Raw genomic sequence first — 18,818 nt, 5'->3', positions numbered from 1 at the left:
CAGATGCTGCTGAAAACGTTAAGAAAGTCTGGCAGAGCAAAGCTGATGACTACTGATAGTTCAGTGTGCCATGCTTTACGACTTAGAACCGGGATTTCAATGATGTTTTGAACATCATGGAGCATATGAGATGTTCCAGGAGTTGAAGTTAATATTTCAAGAAAACTCCCGGATTGAGAGATATGAAGTCTCCAATAAGTTCTACAACTGCAAAATGGAGGAGAATAGTTATGTTTGTGAACATATACTCAGAATGTCTGGGTACCACAACCACTTGACTCAACTAGGAGTTAATCTTCCTGATGATAGTGTCATTGACAGAGTTCTTCAATCACTGCCAGCAAGCTACAAGAGCTTTGTGATGAACTATAATATGCAAGGGATGGATAAAATAGTTCCCGAGCTCTTCGCAATGCTAAAGCCTGCGGAGGTAGAAATCAAGAAGGAGCATCAAGTGTTGATGGTCAACAAGACCACCAGTTTCAAGAAGAAGGGCAAAGGGAAGAAGGGGAATTTCAAGAAGAACAACAAGCAAGTCGCTACTCAAGTAAAGAAGCCCAAGTTTGGACCTAAGCCTGGTCATTGGAAGCGGAACTGCCCCAAGTATTTGGCGGATAAGCAGGATGGCAAAGTGAAAGGTATATTTGATATACATGTTATTGATGTGTACCTTACTAATGCTTGCAGTAGGGCCTGGGTATTTGATACTAGTTCTATTGCTAATATTTGCAACTGGAAACAGGGGCTATAGATTAAGCGAAGATTGGCTAAGGACGAGGTGACGATGCACGTGGGAAATGGTTCCAAAGTTGATGTGATCGCCGTCGGCACGCTACCTCTACATCTACCTTTGGGATTAGTTTTAGACCTGAACAATTGTTATTTGGTGCCACCGTTAAGCATGGACATTATATCTGGATCTTGTTTGATGCGAGACGGTTATTCATTTAAATCTGAGAATAATGGTTGTTCTATTTATATTAGTAATATCTTTTATGGTCATGCACCCTTGATGAGTGGTCTATTTTTACTAAATCTTGATAGTAGTGATACACATATTCATAGTATTGAAGCCAAAAGATATTAGTTTAATAATGATAGTGCAACTTATTTGTGGCACTGCCGTTTAGGTCATATTGGTATAAAGCGCATGAAGAAATTCCATGCTGATGGGCTTTTGGAATCACTTGATGCTTGCGAACCATGCCTCATGGGCAAGATGACTAAGACTCCGTTCTCCGGAACAATGGAATGAGCAACAGACTTATTGGAAATAATACACACTGATGTATGCGGACCAATGAGTGTTGATGCTCATGGCGGGTATCGTTATTTTCTGACCTTCACAGATGATTTGAGCAGATATGGGTATATCTACTTGATGAAACATAAGTTTGAAACATTTGAAAAGTTCAAAGAATTTCATAGTGAAGTGGAAAATCATCGTAACAAGAAAATAAAGTTTCTACTATCTGATCATGGAGGAGAATATTTGAGTTACGATTTTGGTCTTCATTTGAAACAATGCGGAATAGTTTCGCAACTCACGCCACCTGGAACACCATAGCGTAATGGTGTGTCCGAACGTCGTAACTGCACTTTGTTAGATATGGTGCGATCTATGATGTCTCGTACTGATATACCGCTATCGTTTTGGGGTTATGCTTTAGAGACGACCGCATTCACGTTAAATAGGACACCATCGAAATCCGTTGAGATGACACCTTATGAACTGTGGTTTGGCAAGAAACCCAAGTTGTCGTTTCTTAAAGTTTGGGGCTGCGAAGCTTATGTGAAAAAGCTTCAACCTGATAAACTCGAACCCAAATCGGAGAAATGTGTCTTCATAGATACCCAAAGGAGACTGTTGGGTACACCTTCTATCACAGATCCGAAGACAAGATATTCGTTGCTAAGAATGGATCCTTTCTAGAGAAGGAGTTTCTCTCGAAAGAAGTGAGTGGGAGGAAAGTAGAACTTGATGAGGTAATTTTACCTGCTCCCTTATTGGAAAGTAGTTCATCACGGAAATCAGTTCCAGTGATTCCTACACCAACTAGTGAGGAAGCTAATGATGATGATCATGAAACTTCTGATCAAGTTACTACCGAACCTCGTAGGTCAACCAGAGTAAGATCCGGACCAGAGTGGTACGGTAATCCTGTTCTGGAGGTCATGTTACTTGACCATGACGAACCTACGAACTATGAGGAACCGATGATGAGCCCAGATTCCGCAAAATGGCTTGAGGCCATGAAATCTGAGATGGGATCCATGTATGAGAACAAAGTATGGACTTTGGTTGACTTGCCCGATGATCGGCAAGCCATAGAGAATAAATGGATCTTCAAGAAGAAGACTGACGCTGACGGAAAATGTTACTGTCTACAAAGCTCGACTTGTTGCAAAAGGTTTTCGACAAGTTCAAGAAGTTGACTATGATGAGACCTTCTAACCTATGGCGATGCTTAAGTCCGTCTGAATCATGTTAGCAATTGCCGCATTTTATGATTATGAAATTTGGCAAATGGATGTCAAAACTGCATTCCTTAATGGATATCTTAAAGAAGAGTTGTATATGATGCAACCAGAAGGTTTTGTCGATCCAAAAGGTGCTAACAAAGTGTGTCAGCTCCAGTGATGCACTTATGGACTGGTGCAAGCATCTCGGAGTTGGAATATACGCTTTGATAGTGTGATCAAAGCATATGGTTTTATACAGACTTTTGGAGAAGCCTGTATTTACAAGAAAGTGACTGGGAGCTCTGTAGCATTTCTGATATTATATGTGGATGACATATTGTTGATTGGAAATGATACTAAATTTCTGAATAGCATAAATGGATACTTGAATAAGAATTTTTCAATGAAAGACCTCGATGAAGCTGCTTATATATTAGGCATCAAGATCTATAAAGATAAATCAAGACGCTTGATTGGACTTTCACAAAGCACATACCTTGATAAAGTTTTGAAGAAGTTCAAAATGGATCAAGTAAAGAAATGGTTCTTGCCTGTGTTACAAGGTGTGAAGTTGAGTCAGACTCAATGCCCGACCACTGCAGAAGATAGAGAGAAAATGAAGGTCATTCCCTATGCTCCAGCCACAGGTTCTATCATGTATGCAATGCTATGTACCAGACCTGATATGTGCCTTACTATTAGTTTAGCAGGGAGGTACCAAAGTAATCTAGGAGTGGATCACTGGACAACGGTCAAGAATATCCTTAAATACCTGAAAAGGACTAAGGATATGTTTCTCATTTATGGAGGTGACAAAGAGCTTGTCGTAAATGGTTATGTCAATGCAAGCTTTGACACTAATCCGGATGACTCTAAGTCACAAACCGGATACATATTTTTATTGAATGATGGAGCTATCAGTTGGTGCAGTTCTAAGCAGAGCGTCGTGGCGGGATCTACGTGCTAAGCGGAGTACATAGCTGCTAAGGAAGTAGCAAATGAAGGAGTCTGGATGAAGGAGTTCATATCCGATCTAGGTGTCATACCTAGTGGATCGGGTCCAATGAAAATCTTTTGTGACAACACTGGTGCAATTGCCTTGGCAAAGGAATCCAGATTTCACAAGAGAACCAAGCACATCAAAAGGCGCTTCAATTCCATCCGCGATCAAGTCAAGGAGGGAGACATAGAGATTTGCAAGATACATACGGATCTGAATGTTGCAAACCCGTTGACTAAGCCATCCGTGGGCCTGCGAGGTTGTCCTCCATCACTTTGACCCAACAAGGAGGTTTCTTTTTGGGTTGTGTTGTGGTAGGAGTATATAGTATGCGTCAAGGAGGGGAGGAGGGGCCGGGGTAGCACATACTACACAAATATCATGAACGATTTTGCTCCGTGTGGGGACTTTTCGATTTCCGAGGCAGGTGGCACAAAGAAGTTGTGCATATTGGGTATTAAAAACATCACCAACACATTGGGCCACGTGTATACAATGGTTTTCACTCATTCTCCTGCGACTCTTCCCTCCATGGGCCCGCGAGGTCATCGTCCATCTAATATATGCCACAACGAGAAAGGTAATCTGACAAACAAGGAGGATTATTTTTCGGGTTGTATTATGATACGTAGGAGTATATATTAGACGTCGAAGAGGGGAGGGGGCAACATATATATACTACGTGTCATGAACCTCGGTTCGTGTGGGGGACTTAAAGGTTTCCGAGGCAGGCGCCACATCAAAGTTCGGCATATATATATTCGGTATTCAAACATCACAACCACACATCTCCATATATGTGTTTGGCTCACAGGCAAGCGATGGCGGTTGTCCACTAGCAATCGCTCATGGGATTATCGGCAAGATGCTTCGTCCATCTCTCTGTGCCTGCTTAGTCAATCACTTCGACCGAGAGCTATACAGGTTAATTTGACTTATAATTAGGAGGGGATTACATTTTGGTTTGTCTTATACGGTTCGGTACATGCAACTATACTTCGCACGCATGTGTACGCACGAATCCCTTCCATCAGGTCGAAGTGGCGGGGGGGGGGGGGGGGGGCCGCGCGGCGGGCAAGACATCTATGTGGGGACTGTGCAATTTTTGACGCCTGCATGCGCCACATCAAAATGTTGTGCTTTTGGTATTCAAACATATATGCATGCATCACGCATGTCCATACATATGTTTGGGGTACATACATGCAGTGGTTGTCTTTGGACACACTCCCTCGCTTGTTATATATAATCGACGGCCTATGTATTAGTGGGCCGCGTGGATGTCCATCACTTCGACCAACAACGCGAGACAGGTTACCAGGGTGGATTCTTCTTCTCTTGGTTCGTGTTACCGTATAGTCGTACGTCGATCATGGTGAGATTCGGGACCTAAGTTCGAGGGCTCGCATATGTTGGGGAACGCATTAATTTCAAAAAAATTCCTACGCACACGCAAGATCCATCTAGGTGATGCATAGCAATGAGAGGGGAGAGTGTTGTCTACGTACCCTCGTAGACCGTAAGCGGAAGCGTTATGACAACGCTGTTGATGTAGTCGTACGTCTTCACGATCCGACCGACCCTAGCACTGAAGGTACGACACCTTCATGATCTGCACACGTTCAGCTCGGTAACGTCCCACGAACTCTAGATCTAGCTGAGTGTCGGGGGAGAGCTTCATCAGCACGACAGCGTGATGACGGTGATGATGAAGTTACCAACGCAGGGCTTCGCCTAAGCACTACAATGATATGACCAAGGTGGAGATCTGTGGAGGGGGCACCGCACACGACTAAGAGATCAACTTGTGTGTCTATGGGGTACCCCCTCCCCCATATATAAAGGAGTGGAGGAGGGGAGGGCCGGCCCTCTCTATGGCGCGCCCTAGGGGGAACCTACTCCCACCGGGAGTAGGATTTCCCCCTTTCCCTAGAAGGATTAGGAGAGAAGGAAGGAAGGGAGCGTGCGCCCTCCTCCTTGGCCTTCCTCTCCTCTATTCCACTAAGGCCCAATAAGGCCCATTGACTCCCCGGGGGGTTCCGGTAACCTCCCGGTACTCCGGTAAAATCCTGATTTCACCCGAAATAATTCCGATATCCAAACATAGGCTTCCAATATATCGATCTTTAAGTCTCGACCATTCTGAGACTCTTGGTCATGTTCGTGATCATATCTGGGACTCCGAACTACCTTCGGTACATCAAAACACATAAACTCATAATACCGATCGTCATCGAAAGTTAAGCGTGCGGACCCTACGGGTTCGAGAACTATGTAGACATGACCGGGACTCATCTCCGGTCAATAACCAATAGCGGAACATGGATGCTCATATTGTTTCCTACATATTCTACGAAGATCTTTATCAGTCAAACCGCATAACAACATACATTGTTCCCTTTGTCATCGGTATGTTTACTTACCCGAGATTCCATCGTTGGTATCTCAATACCTGGTTCAATCTCATTACCAGCAAGTCTCTTTACTCATTCCGTAATGCAACATCCCGTAACTAACTCATTAGTCACATTGCTTGCAAGGCTTATAGTGATGTGCATTACCGAGAGGGACGAGAGATACCTCTCCGATACACGGAGTGACAAATCCTAATCTCGATCTATGCCAACTCAACAAACACCATCAGAGACACCTGTAGAGCATCTTTATAGTCACCCAGTTACGTTGTGACGTTTGATAGCACACTAAATGTCTCTCCGGTATTCGGGAGTTGCATAATATCATAGTCATAGGAACATGTATAAGTTATGGAGAAAGTAATAGCAGTAAACTAAACGATCAAAGTGATAAGCTAATGGATGGGTCAAGTCAATCACATCATTCTCTAATGATGTGATCCCGTTTATCAAATGACAACTGTTTGTACATGGCTAGGAAACTCAACCATCTTTGATCAACGAGCTAGTCAGGTAGAGGCATACTAGTGACACTGTGTTTGTCTATGTATTCACACATGTACTAAGTTTCTGGTTAATACAATTATAGCATGAATAATAAACATTTATCGTGACATGAGTAAATGTAAATAACAACTTTATTATTGCCTCTAGGGCATATTTCCTTCAGCATACACATGAATCCCTATATATATAGCATACTATGTGTCATGAACCCTCGGTCCGTGTGGGGACTTTTCAGTTCCAAAAGCACGCTGCCACATCAAAGTTGTGCATTGGTATATTCAAACACTACATGACACTTCATACATATGTTTGGGCCACATGCATGCAGTTGTTGTCTTCAGGCACTCCCTCGCGTGGTTATCGGCGACAAGCTAGCCTATTTTGTGGGGCCGCATGTGGAACGTCCATGCATGACTTTGACCCAACAAACAAGAGAGGTTATATGACCAAGGTGGTGATTTTTCTTGGCCAGTCTTACCATACGCCTTGGTGAGATGCCCCTCCCACCGACTCAAAGTGTGTGTGGGGGGGCATAGTACTACTTCGTACTAGATGAACCTCCCTGGGGTCAGGGATGTCTAGTTAATTTGCGATGCACATGTGCCACATCAAATTTGTGATTTGGTTATTTAAATATCACACCACATAATTTTCACACACACACGCACACACACACATCAGGCCACCCATAGGTGTGGTTCGTATGTGGTCTCACCCATCTAACGCTAGAAGAACACATCTGTTGGCCCGCACATGGTCCACATTTGATCGAAAGCAAGGGGGGGTTACCATGATGTACTCCTTTTGGTTTTGTGTTACGGTAGGGTGAGATGCCTAACCTAGCTATTTGGGGGCATGCGTTCATAGCTTGGATTCCCCTCCCGGCAACACGAAGTATGTGCGTGTGTTAGTGTGTGTGTGGGGGTGCCACATCAAAGTTGTGCATTGGGTATTTGAACATCAAACCACCCTTTTCATACATATATTTGGTCCGCATGCAAGTGTGTTCGTGTTCTGACCCTTTCCCGCGTTTGTTTGGCCAAATTTATAAACAGCAGGGGAGTCGTACGCAGCAACCGTCTGCGATTGGGTACAAAACACACACGGTTCCCTAGGACTACCCCTGTGACGCACCCCTGCCACTGTCACCCACATGATCACAGTAGGTTGGGCTCCATGAGGCTTCCCTCCCCCTCCCGAAAATATCTACTCCCTCACAATCTCGAAAGTATCTACCCGCCTAGATGGTTTTCTGTTTGATAGCACACGATTAGTATGTCTGGACCGTGTGCGATGTGTGTTACTCCCGCTCTATTTCAATCAGTAGATTCAAATTTTCAGTAGCCCCGGCATTTTACTCCCGCTTGCATCCCTCGCACTCTCAAAAATATCTGCTCGGCTGGAGTGTTTTTCTGTTTGATAGCACACGATTATTATGTTTTAATCATGTGTGATGTTCGTTACTCCCGCCCCGCTATGCTTCAATCCCTTGATCCAACTTTTTGACAGCCTCACCATTTTACTCTCGCCTAGTAAAATTTTTAGTACTCGCGACATTTCCTCAAACACCTCCTTGGACCCCCTCCACACACACCCCAAATCCTTCGCTCACCCCAAATCCCCCTCTCACACACATACACACCACCCCTCCCTCACTCCAAACCTAGCTAAGTCGTCGCCGCCTCCGCACTGCCTCCATTGTCAACCTTTACCGGTCTGCCCGTGCAGTCAACCCACCGATATACATACCCTCGCCGCCCTGAGTTTCTTAGATGACGCCTGCAAAATGCCCCCTTTCCCAAAGATCCCAATCCCCACCCCTCTCCCACACGAGAGCGTCACAGCCTAAGACCGGCTATGCTTCCCGAGGAGCTTGAGGAGCGAATGGCCCAAAAGAGCTTTATCGTGGCCTCTTCGCCCAACGTCGGCGAGGTGGCCGTCGAGGAAGCTGATGATAATGGCTGGACCTGTATTGAGCCTTTTCAATAAGTGGGATAGACTATTCTGCCATGTCGCGGACGCTGGCTACGACATCGAGGTCGTCGACACCGACAACTTGACGTGGGTTATGTCACAGGTTAAGTTGCCCACCCCAACCCTTCGGGTTCGACAGCCGTCGATCTCATCGATGGCCCTGCCTCTCATCTCCTGTGGATCGTTATGAACAATTTGCCATCCTTCATCGCCATGGAGCCCCTTTTGTCATTTCTAAAGGACACGTTCTGCGACGCTGGCTTGGGATCCTCAGCTAGCAAGTCAGACCTCATCGACAGCGACCACGAGGAGGAGCCAATCTGTGACAAGTGAGGAAACCCATGATTTGTTTTCTCCAACCCCTTTTGTAGTGAGAACATGTCTAGTATTTATTGCTCTATTTGGTTGCTTTTATTACGCCTTGTTTATTTCTACGGGTTATGGTTGTTCGGTTGTTTGTAGTTAGCATATGTCTAGTTTCAATTACCATATTTGGTTGTTTGTAGTATGCCTTGTTTATTTTTGCTATCAACAGTGTGATGTTATATATGTGCTAGTATGAACTGTGCAGTTCAATTTCATCAATACCAAATTCAACAATAGCTCTATGAATGACTATATTTGGTTGTTGTTAAGCATGTTGTATTCCCTCCGAATCTTTTTAGTTCGTATATAAGATTTGTCTAAAGTCAAGCCTCGTAATGTTTGACCAACTTTATAGAACAAAATACCTACATTCACATTATGAAATAAATATCACTACATGTGTCATGCCTTAAAATTTTCATATTGTATAACTTTAGCATGTTATATGTTGATATTTTTTCATATAGATAAGGTTGAACTTTATGAATTTTGACTTCAGACAATTCTTACATGTAGAGTAAAAATGACTGGAGGGAGTATTTAACATGCCTTTACATTTGATTTAACAATGGCACTGTTTGGACACTCTAACTTAGCTAGAGGTCAGAGTTAGTTTCTAGCTCATGACAGTTAAAAGGGAGAGAGAGAATAGTGGAATAGTTGATTGTATTGCTTGAGCCTCGTGGGCATATATATAGGAGTACATGGTCATCTTGGAGTACAAGTCAAGGTAGAATAAATCCTACGCTATCCTATGATTCCTAAATCTCTATCTCTACTCTTATAAAAAACAGAGTTGGTGATGATGGTGTGCCTGACATCCTGCAATACAGCCGTCCGATTTATATTTGACAGATAGGAAGGAAACTATGCCAATTTTGCAAAAAGATACCCACACCCCTCTCCACATTTGCAAATAAGGCCTTCCCTCATTCACCCTTTTCTCCCACAAGATAAACTACTCATACAAATGCATCTTGATATTCTGTGTAACACACAGGTGCTACCTCTTGAGCTTGTGTTGGATTTCCCCGAAGAGGAAAGGATGATGCAGCAGAGTAGCGTAAGTATTTCCCTCAGTTTTTGAGAACCAAGGTATCAATCCAGTAGGAGGCCACTCTCAATTCCATCGTACCTGCACAAAACAACAGCTACTCGCAACCAACGCGATTAGGGGTTGTCAATCCCTTCACGGTCACTTACGAGAGTGAGATCTGATAGATATAATATTTTTGGTATTTTTGGTATAGAGATGCAAAGTGAAAAGTAAAAGGCAAAGTAAAAAAGCAAAGCAAGATTAAAGTGATGGAGATTGATATGATGAGAATAGACCCGGGGGCCATAGGTTTCACTAGTGGCTTCTCTCAAGAGCATAAGTATTCTACGGTGGGTGAACAAATTACTGTTGAGCAATTGACAGAATTGAGCATAGTTATGAGAATATCTAGGCATGATCATGTATATAGGCATCACGTCCGTGACAAGTAGACCGAAACGATTCTGCATCTACTACTATTACTCCACTCATCGACCGCTATCCAGCATGCATCTAGAGTATTGAGTTAAAAACAGAGTAACACTTTAAGCAAGATAACATAATGTAGAGATATAAATTCATGCAATATGAAATAAACCCCATCTTGTTATCCTCGATGGCAACGATGCAATACGTGCCTTGCTGCCCCTTCTGTCACTGGGAAAGGACACCGCAAGATCGAACCCAAAGCTAAGCACTTCTCCCATGGCAAGAAAAACCAATCTAGTAGGCCAAACCAAACTGATAATTCGAAGAGACTTGCAAAGATAACCAATCATACATAAAAGAATTCAGAGAAGATTCAAATATTATTCATAGATAGACTTGATCATAAACCCACAATTCATCGGTCTCAACAAACACACCGCAAAAAAGAAGAAGATTACATCGAATAGATCTCCACAAGAGAGGGGGAGAACTTTGTATTGAGATCCAAAAAGAGAGAAGAAGCCATCTAGCTAATAACTATGGACCCGAAGGTCTAAGGTAAACTACTCACACTTCATCGGAGAGGCTATGATGATGTAGAAGTCCTCCGTGATGATGACCCTCTCCGGCGGAGCTCCGGAACAGGCCCCAAGATGGGATCTCATGGATACAGAAAGTTGCGGCGGTGGAATTAGGTTTTTGGCTCCTTCTCTGTTCGTTTGGGGGTACGTAGGTATATATAGGAGGAAGAAGTACGTCGGTGGAGCTTCAGTGGGCCCACGAGGGTGGGGGCACGCCCGGGGGTATAGGGCGCGCCCCCCTACTGAAGGAAATATGCCCTAGAGGCAATAATAAAGTTATTATTTATTTCCTAATATCATGATAAATGTTTATTATTCATGCTAGAATTGTATTAACCGGAAACATAATACATGTGTGAATACATAGAGAAACAAAGTGTCACTAGTATGCCTCTACTTGACTAGCTCGTTAATCAAAGATGGTTGTGTTTCCTAACCATGAACAATGAGTTGTTATTTGATTAATGGGATCACATCATTAAGTGAATGATCTGATTGACATGACCCATTCCATTAGCTTAGCACCCGATCGTTTAGTATGTTGCTATTGCTTTCTTCATGACTTATACATGTTCCTATGACTATGAGATTATGCAACTCCCGTTTGCCGGAGGAACACTTTGTGTGCTACCAAACGTCACAACGTAACTGGGTGATTATAAAGGAGCTCTACAGGTGTCTCCAAAGGTACATGTTGGGTTGGCGTATTTCGAGATTAGGATTTGTCACTCTAATTGTCGGAGAGGTATCTCTGGGCCCTCTCGGTAATGCACATCACTTAAGCCTTGCAAGCATTGCAACTAATGAGTTAGTTGCGGGATGATGTATTACAGAACGAGTAAAGAGACTTGCCAGTAACGAGATTGAACTAGGTATTGGAATGCCGACGATCGAATCTCGGGCAAGTAACATACCGATGACAAAGGGAACAACGTAAGTTGTTATGCGGTCTGACCGATAAAAGATCTTCGTAGAATATGTAGGAGCCAATATGAGCATCCAGGTTCTGCTATTGGTTATTGACCGGAGACGTGTCTCGGTCATGTCTACATTGTTCTCGAACCCGTAGGGTCCGCACGCTTAAGGTTACGATGACAGTTATATTATGAGTTTATGCATTTTGATGTACCGAAGGTTGTTCGGAGTCCCTGATGTGATCACGGACATGACGAGGAGTCTCGAAATGGTCGAGACATAAAGATTGATATATTGGAAGCCTATGTTTGGATATCGGAATTATTTCGGGTGAAATCAGGATTTTACCGGAGTACCGGGAGGTTACCGGAACCCCCCGGGAGCTATATGGGCCTTAATGGGCCATAGTGGAAGAAGAGGAGAGGAAGCCAGGGCTTGGGCCGCGCGCCCCTCCCCCTAGTCCAAATAGGACAAGGAGAGAGGGGGCCGACGCCCTCCTCCTTCTCTCTCTCTCTCTCTTTTCCACCTCATGAATCCTATTCCAACTAGGATTGGGGGAGAAGTCCTACTCCAGGAGGGAGTAGGACTCCTCCTGGCGCGCCCTATGTGGCCGGCCGGCCTCCCCCCTTTGGTCCTTTATATACAGAGGCAGGGGCACCCCAGAGACACACAACTTGATCCACGTGATCATATTCTTAGCCGTGTGCGGTGCCCCCTTCCACCATAGTCCTCGATAATATTGTAGCGGAGTTTAGGCGAAGCCCTGCTGCAGTAGTACATCAAGATCGTCACCACGCCGTCGTGCTGACGGAACTCTTCCCCGACACTTTGCTGGATCGGAGTCCGGGGATCATCATCGAGCTGAACGTGTGCTAGAACTCGGAGGTGTCGTAGTTTCGGTGCTTGATCGGTCGGGCCGTGAAGATGTACGACTACATCAACCAAACGCTTCCGTTGTCGATCTACTAAGGGTATGTAGATCACACTCTCCCCTCGTTGCTGTGCATCACATGATCTTGCGTGTGCGTAGGAATTTTTTTGAAATTACTACGTTCCCCAACACCTACCTCGTGCCCACCTCGAAACTTCCTTGGCGTAGGGTCCAAGTCTCCTGGGTCATATTCGGGAAGAAAATCACGTTCCAGAAAGGTTTATTCCGTTTGGACTCCGTTTGATATTTCGTTTCTTCGAAACACTAAAATAGGCAAAAAGCAACAATTCTGGGCTGGGCCTCCGGTTAGTAGGTTAGTCCCAAAAATAATATAAAAGTGGAAAATAAAGCCCAATAAAGTCCAAAACAGTAGATAATATAGCATGGAGCAATCAAAAATTATAGATACGTTGGAGACGTATCAGGCATCCCCAAGCTTAATTCCTGCTCGTCCTCGAGTAGGTAAATGATAAAAAGAGAATTTTTTATGCGGAGTGCTACTTGGCATAATTTCAATGCAAATCTTCTTAATTGTGGTATGAATATTCAGATTAGGAAGATTCAAGACAAAAGTTCATATTGACATAGAGAATAATAATACTTCAAGCAAACCAACAAAGCAATTATATTTTCTTAAAGTAACATGGCCAAAGAAAGTTCATCCCTACAAAATCATATAGTTTAGCCATGCTCCATTTTCATCACACAAGAATGCTCTCATCATGCACAACCCCGATGACAAGCCAAGCAATTGTTTCATACCTTAATAATTTCAAACTCATAAACTTTCACGCAATACATGAGCGTGAGCCATGGATATAGCACTATGGGTGGAATAGAATATAATGATGGGGTGTAACACCCCGGATATGATTTGCCCAATATGTAATCCAACTCTTGCCGTTTCCGGCATTAAGTTATTTTATTTTCTCGGGTTTGGGTCTTTGTCTCCGTGTGTTGTTGTTGTTGTTGTCATGCATCTCATATCATGTCATCATGTGCATTGCATTTGCATACGTGTTCATCTCATGCATTCGAGCATTTTCCCCGTTCTCCATTTTGCATTCCGGCGCTTCGTTCTCCTCCGGTGGTCATTTCTACCTTTCTTTCGTGTGTGGGGATTAAACATTTCCGGATTGGACCGAGACTTGCCAAGCGGCCTTGGTTTACTACCGGTAGACCGCCTGTCAAATTTCGTACCATTTGGACTTCGTTTGATGCTCCAACGGTTAACCGAGGGACCGAAAAGGCCTCGTGTGTGTTGTAGCCCAACACTCCTCCATTTTGGCCCAAAACCCACCAAAACCCTCTCCATCATCTAGAGTGTTCGATCACGATCGCGTGGCCGAAAACCGCACCTCATTTGGACACTCCTAGCTCCCTCTATGCCTATATATACACCCCGCCTCCGAAATTCGCGATTCCACTCTCCCCCTAACCCTAGATCCATCCTCCACAGCCGCCGGACATGTCAGAAGTCTAGCCGGACACATCCGTCCACCGGCCCGCGCCAATAGCTGCTCGCCACATGGCGCCCCCATGCCCACTTCGCCGCCCGCCGCTGCCGGCCCGCGAGGGCCCGGGGCCGGCCCTCTCCTTCCCCCGACCGGGCCGCGCCAACGCGCCCCGCCGCGCCGCCTCTTCTCCAGTTCTGGCGCCCGGCGCCGCCTCCACCAAGTCCGGCCACCGCGGGCCATTGCCGGCCGCCGCCGGAGCTCCCCAGCCTCGCCGGCCGGAGCCCCATCGCCGGCGCTCCTCACCGCCGCCCGACGCCACCAAGTCCGGCGACGTCCCGGTCCTCCTCCTCTCCCTCGGCTTCGTCCTCCGGCCACCGCGACCACAACTCCGGCGAGCTTCAAGTTCCCTGGCGAACCTCGTATTCCGTGCGGCCAGATCTGGATCCGGATCTCGGATCGGTTGACTTTTTGCCCAAAACCCAAATTATTTTGCTATGTTCATCGCATCGTAACTTTGCATCCGTAGCTCCGTTTTGGGCATATAGCATATCAAAATGTTCGTCTCAGAGAGCACATCATTCCATCTCAGTCCATCATTTTCATTTGAGTTCATCTTGATGCCCGAAATGCTGTTGAAAGAATGCTATTTGAGATAATTGTCAGATCTGCTGCTCCAATTAGATATTTGTCATTTTTGCCATGATTATTGTGTGCATGATATGCCCCTGAGCTCTACATGTGTTTTGTTATATGTTTTGCCATCTATCCAGAGGTGCAAACCATATATTTTTGTGATGTGTGTGGTGACTAGCACAAGCTTGCAAAGTGGATCATTCGTTAATGCTGATTTCAGGGACTTAGGAATTCCACTAAGTCCTTGATCTGTTTATTTCCATATGCCATATGTTCATGTTGTTTCCTAGTGATTCGTGCCTCTTTTGAGGATGATCAGTAAGGATGTTTTGTTAATCTTGTAGTGCTCTATCCATCAATGTCTTTATTTGCAATTATGGAGCACCCTAGCTTGAGTCAATCGAGCTCTACTTTTGTCATTTCGTGAATCTGGGCAGATTGTCTACTTGTTAGCGATTTTGCCGAGGATGTTGTAGTTGATCCGTGCATGCTATGTTATTGTTCTTGCCATGTCTAGCTTGTATAATGTGTATTATTGATGGGTGTATGCTTAGATTGTCATGACATGCTCTGTAGTGAGTGTATCGAGCTTGTAAACATGCCTACTTGATATCTGATTTTGCATGCTCCAGTTTTCACTAAGTCTGAGAACTGATTATGTTTTTGCCATGTTCACATGCTTGCAAATGTATTTTCTGATCCCTTTTGGCTCAAGGTCAATAAGGGACTTTTGTTAAGCTCTCTGAGTAGCTCCATGATATGCTTTACTTTGCCATGTTCAGGTCCTGTAGCATATAGTTTTCATGCTTCAAAGTGTGCTACCTGATCTGAAATTCCAGACAAGTGTTAATTTCACTATCTGAAATCTGTTTACCAAATGCATTTTTGCCATGCTTGTTTGAACCTGTTAATGGATGAATTGGCCGTAGCTCAGTGTTCATCTTTTGTTAAACATCATGTATGGATCCCTGCCATGTATTTTGTTGTCATGTTTGAGTGCTGTAGCATGTTCATCTTGTTGCATTTAGATGGCTACTTGCTGTAAATCGCAGACCGGTGCCATATTTGAATTGCTTTCCATTTCCAAACCGTGACTCCGATTCCGGCGTTCTTTATATCGTTTTCAAGCGATTTCATCTCACCTTTCCAGTGGCACACTTGGATTTCCAAGTTGAGGCCAGGTTCATTCATATCTTGTCAAATCTTGCATATGCATCGCATATCGCATCCCGCATAGCATATCATGTTTGCTTCATATTGTTTGAGCTTTGCACGTGGTTGATTGTGTCATTGTTGCTTGTTTGTCTTGTTTGGGTAGAGCCGGGAGACGAGTTCGCTAACGAGGAGCCCGTTGAGTTTGCTTTCGAGGATCCAGTCAACTCTGACAACTTTGCAGGCAAGATGATCATACCCTCGAAATCACTACTATTTTTGCTTTGCTAGATGCTCGCTCTTTTGCTATGCCTATGCTACGGTGCCTACCACTTGCTTATCATGCCTCCCAAATTGCCATGTCAAACCTCTAACCCACCATTTCCTAGCAAACCGTTGAATGGCTATGTTACCGCTTTGCTCAGCCCCTCTTATAGCGTTGCTAGTTGCAGGTGAAGATTGGAGACCGTTCCTTGTTGGAACATTATTTACTTGTTGGGATATCATTATATTATCTGGTTATCTTAATGCATCTATATACTTGGTAAAGGGTGGAAGGCTCGGCCTCTCGCCTAGTGTTTTGTTCCACTCTTGCCGCCCTAGTTTCCGTCATATCAGTGTTATGTTCTCGGATTTTTGCGTTCCTTACGCGGTTGGGTGATAATGGGAACCCCTTGATAGTTCGCCTTGATTAAAGCTTTTCCAGCAATGCCCAACCCTAGTTTTACCATTTGCCACCTAGCCTCTTTTTCCCTTGGGTTTCGCGGACTCAAGGGTCATCTTTATTTTAAACCCCCGGGCCAGTGCTTCTCTAAGTGTTGGTCCAACCTAGAGCACCGTGCGGGGCCGTCCCTTGGAAACTTGGGTTACGTTGGCTTCCGTACGCTTAGCTTATCCGGTGTGCCCTGAGAACGAGATATGTGCAGCTCCTATCGGGATTTGTCGGCACAGCGGGTGGTGTTGCTGGATTGGTTTTAACTTGTCGAAGTGTCTTGTAGAACCGGGATACCGAGTCTGATCGGAATGTCTCGGGAGAAGGTATATTCCTTCGTTGACCGTGAGAGCTTGTCATGGGCTAAGTTGGGACTCCCCTGCAGGGATTGAACTTTCGAAAGCCGTGCCCGCGGTTATGGGCAGATGGGAATTTGTTAATGTCCGGTTGTAGATAACTTGAACCTTAACTTAATTAAAATGAATCAACTGTGTGAGTTACCGTGATGGTCTCTTCTCGGCGGAGTCCGGGAAGCGAACACGGTGTTGGAGTAATGCTTGCCGCAGGTTGTTCTCTAGTTACTCGTTCGCGCTTTGCTATCTCTCCTCGCTCTCTTTTGCGAATAGGTTAGCCACCATATATGCTAGTCGCTTGCTACAGCTCCACATATTTATCTTGCCTTACCTATAAGCTTAAATAGTCTTGATCGCGAGGGTACGAGATTGCTGAGTCCCTGTGGCTCACAGATTACTTCCAAACCAGATGCAGGGCCTGATGATTCCGTTCCAGATGATGCACATGAGCTCAAGTGGGAGTTCGATGAAGCTTCCCGCCGTTACTATGTGTCTTTCCCTGATGATCAGTAGTGGTGCCCAGTTGGGGCGATCGGGACCGTGTCGCATGTTGGGTTGATCTTTTATTTTGGCGCCGTAGTCGGGCCATGAGTGTTTGGTTGATGTAATGCTATTTATGTACTTTGATTGACGTGGCGAGTGTAAGCCAACTATGTATCTCCCCTTTTATTATCTATATATTACATGGGATGTTGTGAAGATTGCCTAACTTGCGACATTGCTTTCAATGCGGTTATGCCTCTAAGTCGTGCCTCGACACGTAGGAGCTATAGCCCCATCGAGGGCGTTACAAGTTGGTAATCAGAGCCTTCCCGACCTTAGGAGCCCCATTGCTTGATCATTTCTAGTGGCCAAGTTGAGTCTAAAAAAATGTTTTGAGTCATTTAGGAATTATATATCGGAGAGTTTAGGAATTCTTTTTACTCCCCAGTCTCCTCATCGCTCTAGTAAGGCATCCTGACGTAGAGTTTTGAATATTCTCTTCTCAAATTTCACTAAAAAAAATTTAGGATCACGCGGGTATCTTGGAATCGTTCCGATGGTTTTGTGACGAGAACATTGTTCTTGGTGCCTCTTGTCTTTAGGGGTTGTGGTAGTGTCCCGGGGAGTTGAGCTCCGAGGTGTTGTCGTCACAATTTTATCGTTGCAGTTCTGGAATACCTGAGTTTAATACACCGACATCGAAAATCTCTTTTATGCAGTTCGTTGGTGAGATAACCTCGACGCCACCCAGTACTGGGGCGGGAGTTCGGGAGTATTGCCATAACTTGTATAACGGATGCTTTTCGAAGGTTGAGGTAGATGGTTTCCGAAGTTTTCTCGGTTATGTGTTGAAGGATGGATACAGCTGGATGTAGGATTTGCTAGATTTGGGTGAGATATTATGCTTCCCCTGTATCCCCAACACCTGATTGCATAACCGGAAAGGTTCGGGAGTTTCATAGGTGGGAATTCTTGTAGCTCTAGTTCTTCTTCCACGGATATTTGGTTCGAGATTGGGATTTCTTACTGAGTATTCGTTCTTGATCCGTACCTTGTTGATTTATTCCTCTACCTAAATTCTAAGTGGCTTCTCAATTTATGGATATGTGACCATTTCAAGTGGAATGCATTCGTTCTTATGTTCGGATGTGAAGACTATATGTTGCAATTCCAAACCGTTTGATTCAGCTTCATTTATCTGGCAATGTGCTAACGGTTGTCACCCTCTTTAGGATGGCTCCCGCTAAGAGCACCAATCAGAATCAGAATCAGGATCCGCCACCACCTCCACCTCCTCCGGAGGCATGGCAAGCTGTGATGGCCGCAACCAATGCAAACACACAGTTGATCATGCAAATTCTTCAAGAGCGCAATCAAGCGAACCAAGGCAACCAAGGCAACAATCAGAATCA

This window comes from Triticum urartu, chromosome 4 (genome assembly GCF_003073215.2).
Source record: "Triticum urartu cultivar G1812 chromosome 4, Tu2.1, whole genome shotgun sequence".
NCBI lineage: Eukaryota > Viridiplantae > Streptophyta > Magnoliopsida > Poales > Poaceae > Triticum > Triticum urartu.
The sequence above is the reverse complement of the archived record's forward strand: the minus strand, read 5'-3'. Positions refer to the sequence as shown.